The following is a 17,310-nucleotide window of genomic DNA, read 5'->3' as shown; positions in this document are numbered from 1 at the left end:
ACACACACACTGCTAGTCTGTTAGACACACACACAAACACTACTAATCTGTGGGACACACACACATACTGCTAGTCTGTGGGGGGGGGGACACTGCTAGTCTGTGGGACACACACACACTGGTAGTCTGTGGGACACACACTGCTAGTCTGTGACACACACACACACTACTAGTCAGTGGTACAAACACACACTGCTAGTCAGTGATATACACACACTGCTAGTCTGTGTTTTACACACACACACACACACTGCTAGTCTGTGGTATATATACACACACACTGCTAGTCTGTGGTATACACACACACTTGCACACACTGCTAGTCTGTGACACACACACTTCTAGTCTGTGGTACACACACACACACTGCTAGTCTGAGGTACACACACACGGCAAGTCTGAGGTACACACATTGCTAGTGTCTGTAGTACACACACACACACACTGTTAGTCTGTGGGGCAGACACACAAGGTTAGTCTGTGGGACACACACACTGTTAGTCTGTGGGACACACACACAGTCTGAGGTACACACACACACACACTGCTAGTCTGAGGTACACACGCACACTGCTAGTGTCTGTGGTACACACACACACTGCTGTCTGTGGAACACACACTATTAGTCTGTGGGACTCACACACTGTTAGTCTGTGGGGCACACACACAAACACACGGTTAGTCTATGGTACACACACACACTGTTAGTCTGTGGGGCACACACACACACACTCTTGGTTTGTCAGACTAGCACACACACTTGTTCTGTGGGACACACACACACACATTGTTGGTCTGTGGGACACACACACATTGTTGGTCTGTGGGACACACACATTTTTGGTCTGTGGGACACACACATTGTTGGTCTGTGGGACACACACACACACATTGTTGGTCTGTGTGAGACAAGTAAAAATTGCAACTTGTAAAAGGATCTGCTCACAAACCGGTACTTTACTGTCAAAACAACATATTTGTGAGGATCAATCAACACAGAAGATCCATGTACTAGCAGTCCTACGCGTTTCTACGCGTCTGCCATAATCATAGACTGATGTCATGTCTCCCTTCACCTGTTTAAATACTCTTCTGAGATAATTAAGATTATTTAAAATTCAAACATCACCTACTTTAACCCTTTAAGAGACGGTCTAAGCAATTGTCATGTTGGACTATATTTACACATATGGATATTTTATTTTCTATATTGAGCTTTAATTAATAGCTTATAACCAATGGTACCAAGACTTTATTCTCCATATTCAATTTTTTTATATTCTTTTGTCTATTATAAAATTCGATATAACAAATATTATGTCAAATAACAGATATCAAATCTCCAATACCAAGTATTGGGAAACTAAATTTAATTCTAATTATTATTTTTATTTTTGTTTTTAATTATTTACTTGTTTGAGTTGGATATTAGAATGAAAATCCCAGAAATGAGATTGAAAAGGGACCTAATCAAAGACATTTATTAAGTCATATCTTGAATTCAGACCATTTGGCATCCTGGTTTTTAATTTAAACATCCAAAATATCTCCCTTTTGCTTAAAATGTTCTCCTTATCACAACCCCTAGAAACTACAATGATTTTTTTTCAATAACATTCCATGTAAATGTTTGAACTTTTTTGTCATGTTTGGCCAAGGGGGTACTAATTTGTCTTCCCTTATCTTTACTTTTTTTGTCAGCTGTAGTAATATTTGAAATATGTTTTCTAATTCTAATTCTCTGGTTGTTTTTCCTACATACTGTAGGTGGCACTGTGTGCGTGAAATATGATATACTGCAAATTTTGTTCTACAGTTTAAAGGGATACTGAACCCATTTTTTTTCTTTAATGATTCAGATAGAGCAGCGGCTCCCAACCTGTGGTACACGTACCCCTGGGGGTACGCGGCGGACCGATTGGGGGTACTCGAAAATATTGTTGGTAGTGGCGGAACCACACACGATGGACACACAGTTATCCTTTAAATGATTTTATCTTTGATCTGCCTGGGATTCTATCTATGGATAGGCTACTGGTGTGTTTTGGGTAAAGGTGATGTAAGAGCCTGTGTGGCACACGTGGTTTGGACAGGGTTGACTCATTGGGGCTTTTGGATTCAGGTGGTAAGGAAGTGCAGAGGAGAGGAAGCCGAGTTTATTGACGGAGACAGTCCTGGGACCAAGTACTTACTTGCAGCTCTGGTAAGAGTTTACCTTCACAATGCACTCAACGATTGTACGTAGCCTCTGACACTGTCCCCTGCATAACAGTGACAAAGCCCACCGAGCGATCTCCTTGCTGAAGAGGTTCACCCGCAACCAAGTTTTGAATAAATTTCAGTTCCTTTTGCAAATAATACAAAGACAGTGATCCTATTCCGCTTTGAGCTTGGTACACATGCTTTGGAACTGACTACTTTTGAATGTGTATTAATAGGCCTAGCCCACCTAGATCGTTCTTTTTTTATGAGTGCCTTACATGTCATTAGGTTTATTTGAGTCGTTATTTAGCTAACCCAAGAAAATAAAAAAATAAAAACTTTTTTGAGGGATGGGTGGGCGTAATCAAGAGAGGGGGTACTCATAAATTGAAAGCCTAATCAAGGGGTACGAGAGAGAAAAAAAGGTTGGGGACCTTTCTTGATTTTTCAAATAAAGATACCAAGGGAACAAAAAAAATTGATAACAGGAGTAAATTAGAAAGTTCCTTAAAATAGCATGATCTATCTGATAGATCATGCTATTTTAAGGAACTTTCTAATTTACTCCTGTTATCAATTTTTGTTGTTCCCTTGGTATCTTTATTTGAAAAATCAAGAATGTAAGCTTACAAGCAGGTCCATCTTTAGTTCAGCACCTGGCTACAGCTTGCTGATTGGTGGCTAAATGTACCCACCAATCAGCAAGTGCTACCAAGGGTTCTGAACCAAAAATGGGCTGGCTCATAAGCGTACATTCCTGCTTTTTCAAATAAAGATACCAAGAGAACAAAGAAAAATTGATAACAGGAGAAAGTTGCTTAAAATTGCATGCTCTATCTGAATGATGAAAGAAAAAATGTGGGTTCAGTGTCCCTTTAAATATGATCTATTTTTAAACTCCTCTCCAGTTACCTCTGACAATTTTGTTTCCAGTTTTCACATATTCACAGGCTTTACAGTCCCTAAATAAACCTCTGTAAGTTCCAAAACTTGTTAACCAATAGCTCATATTGCTCTATTTTTTAGGAACTGTTGGAGAAACCATATTGCCTATTGTCTTACCCCTTCTATAAGAGTACCTACCTCTTCTTGTCATTACTTGACTTAAATTACTGTCCATTGTCAACATAAGTAAATGTTTCTTAATTATGGCACAAATCTGATAGAATTGAGGTGTATAAGTCGTTACAAAGGTGATTACATCCTTTTTTCTTTAACCTGATTTATCTGTATATTTTATTAGTGCCTGTCTATCCATCTTATTTACTGTAAATATTGCTGTTTTAATTACATTTTTGGGGAACCACCTTTCCTTTATATGTTTCTCAAGTCTCAGAGATTCTGTTACACAAGCCTGTTGGGAAGAGCAATTTCTCTTAACTCTAATAAATTGTCCCTTGGCAATTACCTTAGAGACTTGTTGAGGATGATTACTTTTAGAGGCCTATCTATCAAGCCATCAACTTTCTTGCATTCGCCGGCACGAATACGCTCGCCTAACATAGCCGCCGCGGACCTGAATACGATCTCCATATTTATAAAAAAAGCCGGCAAAAAGCCACGCACCAAGTATGGGGCGATAAGCAGCGGGCAGTTGTTAACTAACAGTCATCATTCTCGCTGCTATTCGGCTTTTTACCAACTTTTTTTATACCCTGTCTAAACACTGCCACTATACTAAAATGTTTAACCCCTATCACGTCGCTCCCTGACCCCTACGCAACCTAAATAAAGTTATTAATTTCTATCCCGCCGCTCCCGGACCCCGCCACATATAAATAAATATGTGGGACTCACACACATATTGTTGGTCTGTGGGACACACACACACACTGTTGTTCTGTGGGACTCACACACATATTGTTGGTCTGTGGAGGACACACACACTGTTGTTCTGTGAGACTCACACACATATTGTTGGTCTGTGGGGCACACACACACACACACACTGTTGTTCTGTGGGACTCACACACATATTGTTGGTCTGTGGGACACACACACACTGTTGTTCTGTGGGACTCACACACACACATATTGTTAGTTTGAGGGACACACATACACACACTGTTGTTCTGTGGGACTCACACACATATTGTTGGTCTGTAGGACACACACACACTGTTGTTCTGTGGGACTCACACACATATTGTTGGTCTGTGGGGGACACACACACTGTTGTTCTGTGAGACTCACACACATATTTTTGGTCTGTGGGACACACACACACACACTGTTGTTCTGTGGGACTCACACACATATTGTTGGTCTGTGGGGGGGACACACACTGTTGTTCTGTGAGACTCACACACATATTGTTAGTTTGAGGGACACACATACACACACTGTTGTTCTGTGGGACTCACACACATATTGTTGGTCTGTGGGACACACACACACTGTTGTTCTGTGGGACTCACACACATATTGTTAGTTTGAGGGACACACATACACACACTGTTGTTCTGTGGGACTCACACACATATTGTTGGTCTGTAGGACACACACACACTGTTGTTCTGTGGGACTCACACACACACACTGTTGTTCTGTGGGAATCACACACATATTGCTGGTCTGTGGGACGGACACACACACACACACTGTTGTTCTGTGACACACACACACACACACACTGTTGTTCTGTGGGACTCACACACATATTATTGGTTTGAGGGACACACAGGCTTGTTAGTGACACAAATTATTTTATGAACAGTTTCAGAAGATGCAGAGTGTGCCCTTACCCTTCTTTCTCCTTACTGAAGCTTGCAATAAAAGGGAAGAGCTGTTAATGACATCTAACACAAAGTAACATCAACATATCAGTCTGCTGATCTCATAGACCTATGGGCGACCATTATATTTCAGTATAAAATCTAATATATGGCAATCTTCTCTGCACAGGTAAATATTGCTTATATTTTTTCATCACATAACCAATAGTACAAGTGCAGATTAGTCATTCATGTACAATTAGTAGCAAGAAAGCTTTTTAGTGTAAATCACAAATTTAATACATTCATAATTTGCTGTTTCCTAAAATATTTTCAATACAAAGGGTATAATAACTCCTTAAATATTATATATTAAATTAAAAAGAATTTATACATATATATATATATATATATATATATATATATATATATATATATATATATATATATATATATATATATATATATATATATATACACACGCACACACACACACACACATATACATATATATATATATATATATATATATATATATATATAAATTAATCAAGGGTTAGGGAGAGAAAATGTAGTATTCAAGCACCTGTGTTATCACTTTTAGGTAAATTGCCTGAAACAATAATACAAACCTGGATAGCGCTAGCTAGGCCAGGTCCTGGTGCAGACCCCAAAATTTAATATTAGTTCAAATATATTTATATAAGTAAATATATGTTGCTCACAGCAGAGCTATACGAGATGCAATGTTAAAAGTAGGGGATTGAAGCACTCAGAATAACTTCTCAAAATCTAATATGTAGAAAAAAAGCTGTAACATTGTATCAAAACAGAGGCTCACACACAGGTGGTCCAATTAATGTGTAACGCATTTATTAATACAAGTGATCGTAAACCAAAATGTGCCACTGCAGTGGAAACCTGAATAAGTAACTATATTCATGAATGGTAGGTACAAAAAAATGACATTCTCAATGTTGCACAAAATAAATCAATATGACAAAGCATAGGGAATCAAAATGAAACTAAAACAAAAACAAAATCAAAATGTCCCAGAGTAACAAAGAGTTCCACAATTATATTGATTGTAATGTAGATATCTTATTAGCAATTGCAACATATGAGCTCATCCAAAACCGGTACCGTTATTTAAGAACCAGCTGACTGATTCGAGGTAAAAGCGTCCTCCTAAGTCAGCAAGTGTAAATCATGAATGCTTGATAGTAACAAAGGCTATTCCAAAAGACGGCAAATGAGGATAAAGGAAAACTTATACAACCTCTTCCAGGTAGGGATAGGTTCCAGGCAGCAATGACCGGGTTTCTTTAGGCACAAACTTGAAGCTTACATATGTAGTGAGCCAGGACTTTGCTTCCGGTTTCTGTCTCTCCCAGATTTCTCGTCCGGTTCCTTAACACCTTTACTTGTGCAAGCTGAACTTTGAGATTCTTTACTGGGTAGATCCACTTACATTCGCCTCTGCCAAATTTCTTCCAGGACCTTAGTGTTATCAATCAACACCAATCCAGGTACTTGCTTACTGCCGCTTAATTTTCAAATGACTCCCTCCTTCTAGCCCTCAGACTAAACTTCAGAGAAGTATCAAGTCACTAGATCAGCAACAGCACGCTAGCTCTCTTGAACCTCTTTTCTCTTCTATCCCCTCTTTTTTCCTGTCCTGATGAATCTATCTGCCACTAAAACTCCACCCTTAAATCGGTCCTTGATAATCTGGCCCCACTTACCATAGCTCGGAAAACATACACTCATTCTCTGACCTGACATACTCCTCTGACACGGTACCTATGTAGATGTTCCCATACTGCTGAGCTACTGGAGGAAATCTCGGAGTTCTGCTGACTTTCTTCACTATAAATTCATCTTGAACTCTTACTATTCTGCCCTTAATCTATATAAGCAACATTATTTCTCCACTCTTATCGCTATTCTTTCTTCAAACCTAAAACGTCTGTTCTCCACATTCAATACTCTTCGCTGCCCACACCCACCCCACAACCACAAATTTTCTCTCAGCTCAAGATTTTGCAAGCTACTTCAACAACAAAATCGACTCCATAAGAAATGAAATCAGCTCTCAACACACTACCTCAAAAACTCACAATCATCCAAAAACCACATAGCCATAAATTTAGCTCTTTTGCCCCGTTACTGAAGAAATTTCTGCCCTTATACTATCCTCTCACCTCACTACCTGTCCCCTCGACCCCATCCCCTCACAACTACTCCCCTCCCTCTCTTCTACCCTCACCCCTATACTAACACACCTCTTCAACCTCTCCCTCAGCACTGGTATAGTTCCCACATCTCTTAAACATGCATTAGTCACACCTATCCTCAAAAAAACTTATCTGAATCAAACGTCCCCATTCAACTACTGCCCTATTTCCCTACTATCTCTTGCCTCAAAGCTTCTTGAAAAACTAGTATATGCACGTCTATCCCATTTCCTTACATTAAACTCCCTCCTTGATCCAATGCAATCTGGATTTCGCCCCCTTTACTCAACAGAGAGAGCAATTGTTAAGGTTACCAACGACCTACTTACCAAAGGCCACTTCTCTCTACTTATCCTCCTTTAACTGTCTGCAGCCTTTGATACTGTGGACCACCCTCTTTTGCTCCATAACCTCCAATCCTTCGGCATCTGCAACACAGCTCTCTCTTGGTTCTCTTCCTATCTGTCTAATCGTACCTTTAGTGTAGCCTTCTCTGGGGCATCCTCTGCCCGTTACCTCTTTCTGTTGGGGTACCGCAATACCGCAAGGCTCTGTCCTCGGTCCCGTTCTCTTCTCAATCTACACTTCCTCATTAGGTTCCTTAATAAAGTCCCAAGGGTTTCACTATCATCTGTATGCAGACAATACCCAAATCTACCTTTCTGCACCAGAACTATCTCCTTCCTTGTTAAACCGTGTCAAAAACTGTCTCTCTCATATCTCATCTTGGATGTCCTCTCACTACCTCAAGCTAAATCTCTCCAAAACTGAGCTCCTTATTTTCCCCTCTTTTTCAAAATCTCCACACCCCATGTCTCTATAACTGTTGATAACTCCATCATTACCTCAACCTCACATGCCCAATGTCTTGGGGTCACACTTGACTCAGATCTTTCTTTCACTCCTCACATTCAGTCCTTGGCTAAAGCCTGCCGCTTCCACCTTAAAAACATTGCTAAAATCAGACATTGCCTTACATAAGACACAACTAAGATTTTAATCCACTCTCTCATCCTTTCCCGCCTCGACTACTGCAACTCCATCCTCTCTGGTCTCCCTAGCTTTCGACTAGCTCCTTTACAATCCATAATGAATGCCTCTGCCAGGCTCATCCTCCTTACAGGTCACTCGTCATCTGTCGCACCTCTCTGCCAATCCCTTTACTGGCTTCCTCTTGCCTCCAGGATTAAACACAAAATTCTCACTCTGACTTATAAAGCCCTCAATTGCATTGCTCCCCCTACATCTCAGACCTTGCCTCCAGATACTCTCCCTCCTGTCCCCTTTGCTCCGCTCATGATCTCCTACTCTCCTCCTCTCTTGTTCCCTCCTCACATTCCTGTTTACAAGATTTCTCCAGACTGGCTCCCATATTATGGATCACTCTGCCTCGCTCCACAAGACTCTCCCCTAGTTTTAAAAGCTTCAAGTGCTCCCAAAAGACTCTACTATTCAGGGACGGATACAACCTACACTAACTTTCCTATCTCCACTGCTATCCCCTTAAACCCCATAGCATGTAAGCCTATGAGCCCAGCTGTTTGTAGTCCACCTTCATAAGAGACGACTACAACAGTGAACCTCTCGGCAGGACCCTCTACCCATTTGATCCCTGTAATTGTTTTTATATACCACCTATGTTCATAGCGCTGTGGAACCTGTTAGCGCTCTACAAATACCTGATAATAATAAAAAAAAATAATAATACTGTATATACATATATATATATAGCAGCAGCCATTGTTTGTCAAGTAAAACCTGTGATTTTCCATTGATCATGTACCACATGGATTTTTAAACTAATAAATCGAGGTTGGAATTGGAGATACCTGCTTGCACTCGTTTTTCTTCCTATATATATATATATATATATATATATATATATATATATATATATATATATATATATATATATATATATATATATACAAAATTTGTTTTTTTAGCACACCTTACAAAAAGTTTAAATCCACATCTGGGAGTGCTGCCAATATGACCCAGTAATTACACAAACAATAAGGTATCAGCGCACATCAATTTTCAAAAGCACAACATATTTTTTGAACTGCTGCAAAAAATTGCCTGCAAATACATCAAGAGACAACTATTCTTTTTAAATAATATTGGGAACTTAGTCACACAATATGGCCATATTTTGCTTAGCCAGTCACCACTTACAAGGTGCCCCAATTCGACTGGTCCTAACACTGCCTTTTGCCACAGAGGGCTGAATCTTTCCTGCTTTTACTCTTCATAATAGAATGAGACTCCCTGGCTTTTTATTCACAACTCTATTATACTGTCATGAGCACACCCGAACTTGGGTGGGGTGCTTAAACCAATGAGAGATGGTCAATCTCCCTGGTTATGTTAAATACAAATACAAAATTTGTTTTTTTAGCACACCTTACAAAAAGTTTAAATCCATATATATATATTGAAACTTGAAGATAGACACAGCACTCACTGGATCCAGAGTAGAATAAAACTTTACTTTTATTTCAATCAGTAAAAACCATAGAGTCCAAACGTTTCGGTGTCTATAGTGGCCGCGATTTCTGTTTTGACCTGCTACCATTTAAAAAGGTGAAAGTATAAACTCTATGGCTTTTACTGATTGAAATAAAAGTAAAGTTTTATTCTACTCCGGAAAATCTGTTCTGTGTTTATTTTCAAGTTTCAATTTATGTATTCAAGTTACACTGAGCACCCCGGTGGATGTGAACTGTACAAGTGAGTGCACTCTTATAGATTTATTATTTGTCTGGTGTACATGATCCTCTGTAGCAATAATGTCCGCCAGACAGCGATAACAGTTCTGGTGAACTGCTTGTGCAATGCGGCCCCCTGCAGATTTGCAGCCAATCAGCCGCTATCAGGGGGTGTCAATCAACCCGATCGTATGTGATTGGGCGGATTGATGTCCACAGCCTCAGAGAAGGCGTACGAGTTAAGGAGCAGCGGTCTTTGTCGCACGTCAAATCCCCCTCATGCCAGTTGGATTAGACTCTGCTTGGCACGAATCGGCGCCTATGTATATACTGTATTCCTTATACTCACTGCCCAAGTATAGGACTTACTCTGTGTGCCTCTGGGTGCTATGTTCTATTGTCGCTTGATTACCTTATTGCTGAACTTTGTCTGTCGGAACACTCTGCTGTTTAACCCCTGAACTGCTGGATACCTTGTTTCTGAACTTTGCCTGTCTGACCACTCTGCTGTTTAACCCCTGAACTGCTGGATACTTGTTGCTGAACATTGCCTGCCTGACCATTTTGCTGTGTAAACCCTGAACTGCTGGATACCTTGTTGCGGAACTTTGCCTGTCTGGCCACTCTGCTGTTTAACCCCTGAACTGCTGGATACTTGTTGCTGAACATTGCATGCCTGACCACTTTGCTGTGTAAACCCTGAACTGCTGGATACCTTGTTGCAGAACTTTGCCTGTCTGGCCACTCTGCTGTTTAACCCCTGACCTGCTGGATTGCCTTATTGTTGCCGAACCTTGCCTGTCTCTGGCCTCTCTGCTGTTTTTTCCTGTACAGCTGATTTTAAGGACTGTCCTGTTTTCCGTGAGTACTGCTTACCTCATTTCATACCTCTCATTTTGTTCTGGGATATGTCCTTATCCTTCCAATTGACGCTGGGATAAGAAGACTACTGGCCAAGTTTGGTCTGATAGGAAAATATCCCACAAGCATTACAATAGCCACTTGCTATTTTGTGAAGCTCAGTAACCTTTTGCAGCACATAACAGCTACATTCCTTGGTCTTACCCATTGTGATTAATGACTAATGGAATTTGGCCTATGTGTTATCTCATATTTATACCCCTGTCAAACAGAAAGCCATGGTTTCCCTGTTCCTTGTCACCCAGGTGTACTAAAAAATGTAAAATATCAATTGTTTGATATACATGACAGCAGAGTATTATTATGTATCTTTTAAACAAAAGCTCAAAAGGTTAATAAAGGCATTTTTTCACAGCCTCCTTTGCTCATATTTACCAAGGGTGCCAATATTAGTGGAGGGCCCTGTATATATATATATATATCAGTTTACGCCGGGGTTAGGTTCCAGAAGGAATGGTTGTAAATCGAAACCGTAGTAAATTGAAACCCAGTTTATAATGTAAGTCAATGGGAAGTGAGGGAGTTATGTCAATTTTGAGAGGGGCCTGTAACCTATAATACATTATTTTTAAAGCTTTGAAATGAAGACTATGAGGCCTACTTATCAAGCCGTCAACTTACTTGCATTCGCCGGCACCAATACGCTCGCCTGACATTGCCTAACATCGTGGCCGCAGACCTGAATATGCTATCCATATTTAACAAAAAAGCTGTCAAAAAGCCGCGCACCAAGTACGGGGCGATGAGCTGCGGACTGTTGTTAACTAATAGTCATCGGTCTCACTGCTATTCGGCTTTTTCCCAGCTTTATTTATATAAAAGAGGCTGCTTCCGGGTGGTAAATCGCCATAGAACTAGCTGATGAGCTGTTATTCGTTCCTGGTAGAGCGCTTCTCTCTTTGTATGCAAATTAATATGACCCTGGGGAAGTCTCCCTATGGGTGATGGGGGAAACCAGACGTGGACTCCTTGCCCAGTGTGCTTAGAGGAATGTGGCTGCACCTCACTGACAAGGTCCATAGGAGGCCGGAACGATCGTCTGGGGTTGTCATGTTCCTTGTTCAGAGGAGAATTGTCTGGTATTTCGGGGCTACACTGACCTTAGTTGGCGGGATCAGACTGATATACTTCAGGAAAGTTTTCCTTTGTGAAAAGCACACTGGTCTAAAAGAGGCTGCTTCCGGGTGGTAAATCGCCATAGAACTAGCTGATGAGCTGTTGTTCGTTCCTGGTAGAGCGCTTCTCTCTTTGTATGCAGCTTTATTTGTATATTGTCACTAAACACCGCCACTATACTAAACTGTTTAACCCCTATCCCGCCGCTCCTGGACCCTGCCGCAACTAAATAAAGTTATTAACCCCTAAACCACCGGTCCCGGAGCCCACCGCAACTAACTAAATGTATTAATCCCTAAACCTCTGGCCTCCCACATCACTACCACTTACTAAACCTCTTAACCCCTAAACCGCCAGCCCCCCACATTGCCATTAAACTAAATTAACCTAACAACCCGCTAACTTTATATTAAATATTAACTCTCTATCTTATAATAAATTTAAACTTACCTGTAGAATTAAATTAAACTATATTAAACCATTAATTAACCTACCTTAACTGTTATACTAAATTACATTAAACTATATTAAACTAATAATTAATCTACCCTAACTGTTATACTAACATTACATTAAACTACAAATTAAATTAACTATATTATATATTTAAACACCAAACCCTACTCAAATAATTTAAATCTACAATTAAAAATTACAAAGTTACAAAAAACTAACAACTAAGTTACAAAAAATAACACTAACGGGTAGATTAAGAGTTTTGCGTTAACAGGGGTGCTAACAAGCTGTTTATGCTCACCGCTCACTTACAGACAGCGCTAGTATTACGGGTTTTTACAAACCCGGCGTTAACCACAAAAAAGTGAGCGTAGAGAAAAATTTAGCTCCACATCTCACCTCAATACCAGCGCTGCTTACGTTAGCGTTGAGCTGGGTAAACATGCTCGTGCACGATTTCCCCATAGGAATCAATGGGGGAGAGCCGGCTGAAAAAAAAACTAACACCTGCAAAAAAGCAGCGTAACGCTCCTAACGCAGCCCCATTGATTCCTAAGGGGAAAATACATTTATGACTACACCCAACACCCTAACATGAACCCCGAGTCTAAACACCCCTAATCTTACACTTATTAACCCCTAATCTGCCGCCCCTGACATCGCCGACACATACATTATATTATTAACCCCTAATCTGCCGCTCCGGACACCTCCGCCACTATAATAAATATATTAACCCCTAAACCGCCGCACTTCTGCAACGCAAACACTAGTTAAATTTTATTAACCCCTAATCTTCCGTCCCTAACATCGCCGACACCTACCTACATTTATTAACCCCTAATCTGCCGCACCAACGTCGCTGCAACTATAATAAACATATTAACCCCTAAATCTAAGTCTACAACGTAAGAACGCCTCTCTCTTTATCTGGTCTACAGACAATCGAGAAAGAAGGAATCTTCCTCTAACCCTACCACCCCCTAACTTAAAGATAATTAAAATAAATCTAAATAAATATAACTATTATTAACTAAATAATTCCTATTTAAAACTAAATACTTACCTATAAAATAAAGCCTAAGCTAGCTACAATATAACTAATAGTTACATTGTATCTATCTTAGAGTTTATTTTTATTTTACAGGCAAGTTTGTATTTATTTTAACTAGGTAGAATAGTTACTAAATAGTTATTAACTATTTAATAACTACCTAGTTAAAATAAATACAAAAGTACCTGTAAAATAAAACCTAACCTAAGTTACAATTACACCTAACACTACACAATAATTAAATAAATTAAATACAATTAAATGCAATTAAATAAAATTATCTTAAGTACAAACCCCCCCCCACTAAATTACAGAAAATAATAAACAAATTACAAGAATTTTAAACTAATTACACCTAATCTAATCCCCCTAACAAAATAAAAAAGCCCCCCCCCCCAATAAAAAAGCCCTACCCTACACTAAATTACAAATAGTCCCTTCAATTCTGATTGGCTGATATAATTCTATCAGCCAATCGGAATTAAGGTAGAAAAAATCCTATTGGCTGATCCAATCAGCCAAAAGGATTGAGCTGGCATTCTATTGGCTGATTGGAACAGCCAATAGAATGCCATCTCAATCCTATTGGCTGATTTGATCAGCCAATAGGACTTTTTACTACCTTAATTCCGATTGGCTGATTCTATCAGCCAATGGGAAATTGAAGGGACGCCATCTTGGATGACGTCATTTAAAGGAACCTTCATTCAGTGTTAGTCGTCGGATGGAAGTGGATGCTCCGTGTCGGATGTCTTGAAGGTGGACCCGCTCCGCCCCGGATGGACGAAGATAGAAGATGCCGTCTGGATGAAGACTTCTGCCCGTCTGGAGGACCACTTCACCCGGCTTGGATGAAGACTTCTCCCGGCTTTGTTGAGGACTTCGGCCCGGTTGGGTGAAGACGTCTACCGGTAAGGTGATATTCAAGGGGTTAGTGTTAGGTTGTTTTTAAGGGGGTATTGGGTGGGTTTTAGAGTAAGGTTGGTTGTGTGGGTGGTGGGTTTTAATGTTGGGGGGGGATTTGTAATTTTTTTTACAGGTAAAAGAGCTAATTACTTTGGGGCAATGCCCCGCAAAAGGCCCTTTTAAGGGCTATTTGTAATTTAGTGTAGGGTAGGGATTTTTTATTTTGGGGGGCTTTTTTATTATTTTCTGTAATTTAGTGTTTGTTTTTTTTGTACTTAATATAATTTTATTTAATTGTATTTAATTGTATTTAATTGTATTTAATTTATTTAATTATAGTGTAGTGTTATGTGTAATTGTAACTTAGGTTAGGTTTTATTTTACAGGTACTTTTGTATTTATTTTAACTAGGTAGTTATTAAATAGTTAATAACTATTTAGTAACTATTCTACCTAGTTGAAATAAATACAACCTTGCCTGTAAAATAAAAATAAACCCTAAAATAGATACAATATAACTATTAGTTATATTGTAGCTAGCTTAGGGTTTATTTTATAGGTAAGTATTTAGTTTTAAATAGGAATTATTTAGGTAATAATAGTAATTTTATTTTGATTTATTTAAATTATATTTAAGTTAGGGGGTGTTAGGGTTAGACTTAGATTTAGGGGTTAATAAATTTAATATAGTGGCGGCAACATTGGGGGCGGCAGATTAGGGGTTAATAAATGTAGATAGGTTGCAGCGATGTTAGGAACGGCAGATTAGAGGTTAATAAAATGTAACTAGTGTTTGCGAGGTGGGAGTGCGGCAGTTTAGGGGTTAATATATTTATTGGGGTTAATAGGTAGTTTATGGGTGTTAGTGTACTTTTTAGCACTTTAGTTAAGAGTTTTATGCTATGGCATTGTAGTGTAAAACTCTTAACTACTGACTTTATAATGCGGTATCAGTCTTGACAGGAGAGGGTGTACAGCTCACTTTTTGGAAGACTCGTAATACCGGCGCTATGCAAGTCCCATTGAAAAGATACGCAATTGACGTAAGTGGATTTGCGGTATTTCCGAGTCTGGCCAAAAAAGTGAGCGGTACACCTGTACCTTCAAGACTCGTAATACCAGCGGGCGTTAAAAAGCAGCGTTGGGACCGGCCAACACTGCTTTTTAAGCCTAACGCAAAACTTGTAATCTAGCCGTAAATTACAAAAAAATAAACACTAAGCTACACAAAATAAAAAAATACATTATCAAATATTTAAACTAATTACACCTAATCTAAGACCCTATGGCCTAGATTTGGAGTTCGGCGGTAAAAGGGCTGTTAACGCTCCGCGGGCTTTTTTCTGGCCGCACCATAAAATTAACTCTGGTATCGAGAGTTCAAACAAATGCTGCGTTAGGCTCCAAAAAAGGAGCGTAGAGCATTTTTACCGCAAATACAACTCTCGATACCAGAGTTGCTTACGGACGCGGCCGGCCTCAAAAACGTGCTCGTGCACGATTCCTCCATAGGAAACAATGGGGCTGTTTGAGCTGAAAAAAAACCTAACACCTGCAAAAAAGCAGCGTTCAGCTCCTAACGCAGCCCCATTGTTTCCTATGGGGAAACACTTCCTACGTCTGCACCTAACACTCTAACATGTACCCCGAGTCTAAACACCCCTAGCCTTACACTTATTAACCCCTAATCTGCCGCCCCCGCTATCGCTGACCCCTGCATATTTTTTTAAACCCCTAATCTGCCGCTCCGTAAACCGCCGCCACCTACGTTATCCCTATGTACCCCTAATCTGCTGCCCCTAACACCGCCGACCCCTATATTATATTTATTAACCCCTAACCTGCCCCCCACAACGTCGCCGACACCTGCCTACACTTATTAACCCCTAATCTGCCGAGCGGACCTGAGCGCTACTATAATAAAGATATTAACCCCTAATCCGCCTCACTAACCCTATCATAAATAGTATTAACCCCTAATCTGCCCTCCCTAACATCGCCGACACCTAACTTCAATTATTAACCCCTAATCTTCCGATCGGAGCTCACCGCTATTCTAATAAATGGATTAACCCCTAAAGCTAAGTCTAACCCTAACACTAACACCCCCCTAAGTTAAATATAATATTTATCTAACGAAATAAATTAACTCTTATTAAATAACTTATTTCTATTTAAAGCTAAATACTTACCTGTAAAATAAATCCTAATATAGCTACAATATAAATTATAATTATATTATAGCTATTTTAGGATTAATATTTATTTTACAGGCAACTTTGTAATTATTTTAACCAGGTACAATAGCTATTAAATAGTTAAGAACTATTTAATAGTTACCTAGTTAAAATAATAACAAATTTACCTGTAAAATAAATCCTAACCTAAGTTATAATTAAACCTAACACTACCCTATCAATAAAATAATTAAATAAACTACCTACAATTACCTACAATTAACCTAACACTACACTATCAATAAATTAATTAAACACAATTCCTACAAATAAATACAATTAAATAAACTAGCTAAAGTACAAAAAATAAAAAAGAACTAAGTTACAGAAAATAAAAAAATATTTACAAACATAAGAAAAATATTACAACAATTTTAAACTAATTACACCTACTCTAAGCCCCCTAATAAAATAACAAAGCCCCCCAAAATAAAAAATTCCCTACCCTATTCTAAATTAAAAAAGTTACAAGCTCTTTTACCTTACCAGCCCTGAACAGGGCCCTTTGCGGGGCATGCCCCAAGAATTTCAGCTCTTTTGCCTGTAAAAAAAAACATACAATACCCCCCCCCCAACATTACAACCCACCACCCACATACCCCTAATCTAACCCAAACCCCCCTTAAATAAACCTAACACTAAGCCCCTGAAGATCTTCCTACCTTGTCTTCACCATCCAGGTATCACCGATCCGTCCTGGCTCCAAGATCTTCATCCAACCCAAGCGGGGGTTGGCGATCCATAATCCGGTCCAGA

The 17,310-nt window shown here is 39.4% G+C and overlaps 1 protein-coding gene across 2 annotated transcripts in view; it reads right to left on the bottom strand.

Annotated features, from left to right (window-relative positions):
* SHANK2 (SH3 and multiple ankyrin repeat domains 2) overlaps positions 1-17,310 on the bottom strand; it is a 1,433,430-nt gene that overhangs the window by 234,963 nt on the left and 1,181,157 nt on the right. The window lies entirely within an intron of this gene.

This window comes from Bombina bombina, chromosome 7 (genome assembly GCF_027579735.1).
Source record: "Bombina bombina isolate aBomBom1 chromosome 7, aBomBom1.pri, whole genome shotgun sequence".
Taxonomy (NCBI): Eukaryota; Metazoa; Chordata; class Amphibia; order Anura; family Bombinatoridae; genus Bombina; species Bombina bombina.
Note: the sequence above shows the minus strand (reverse complement) of the source record. Positions and strands in the feature narration are given on the sequence as shown.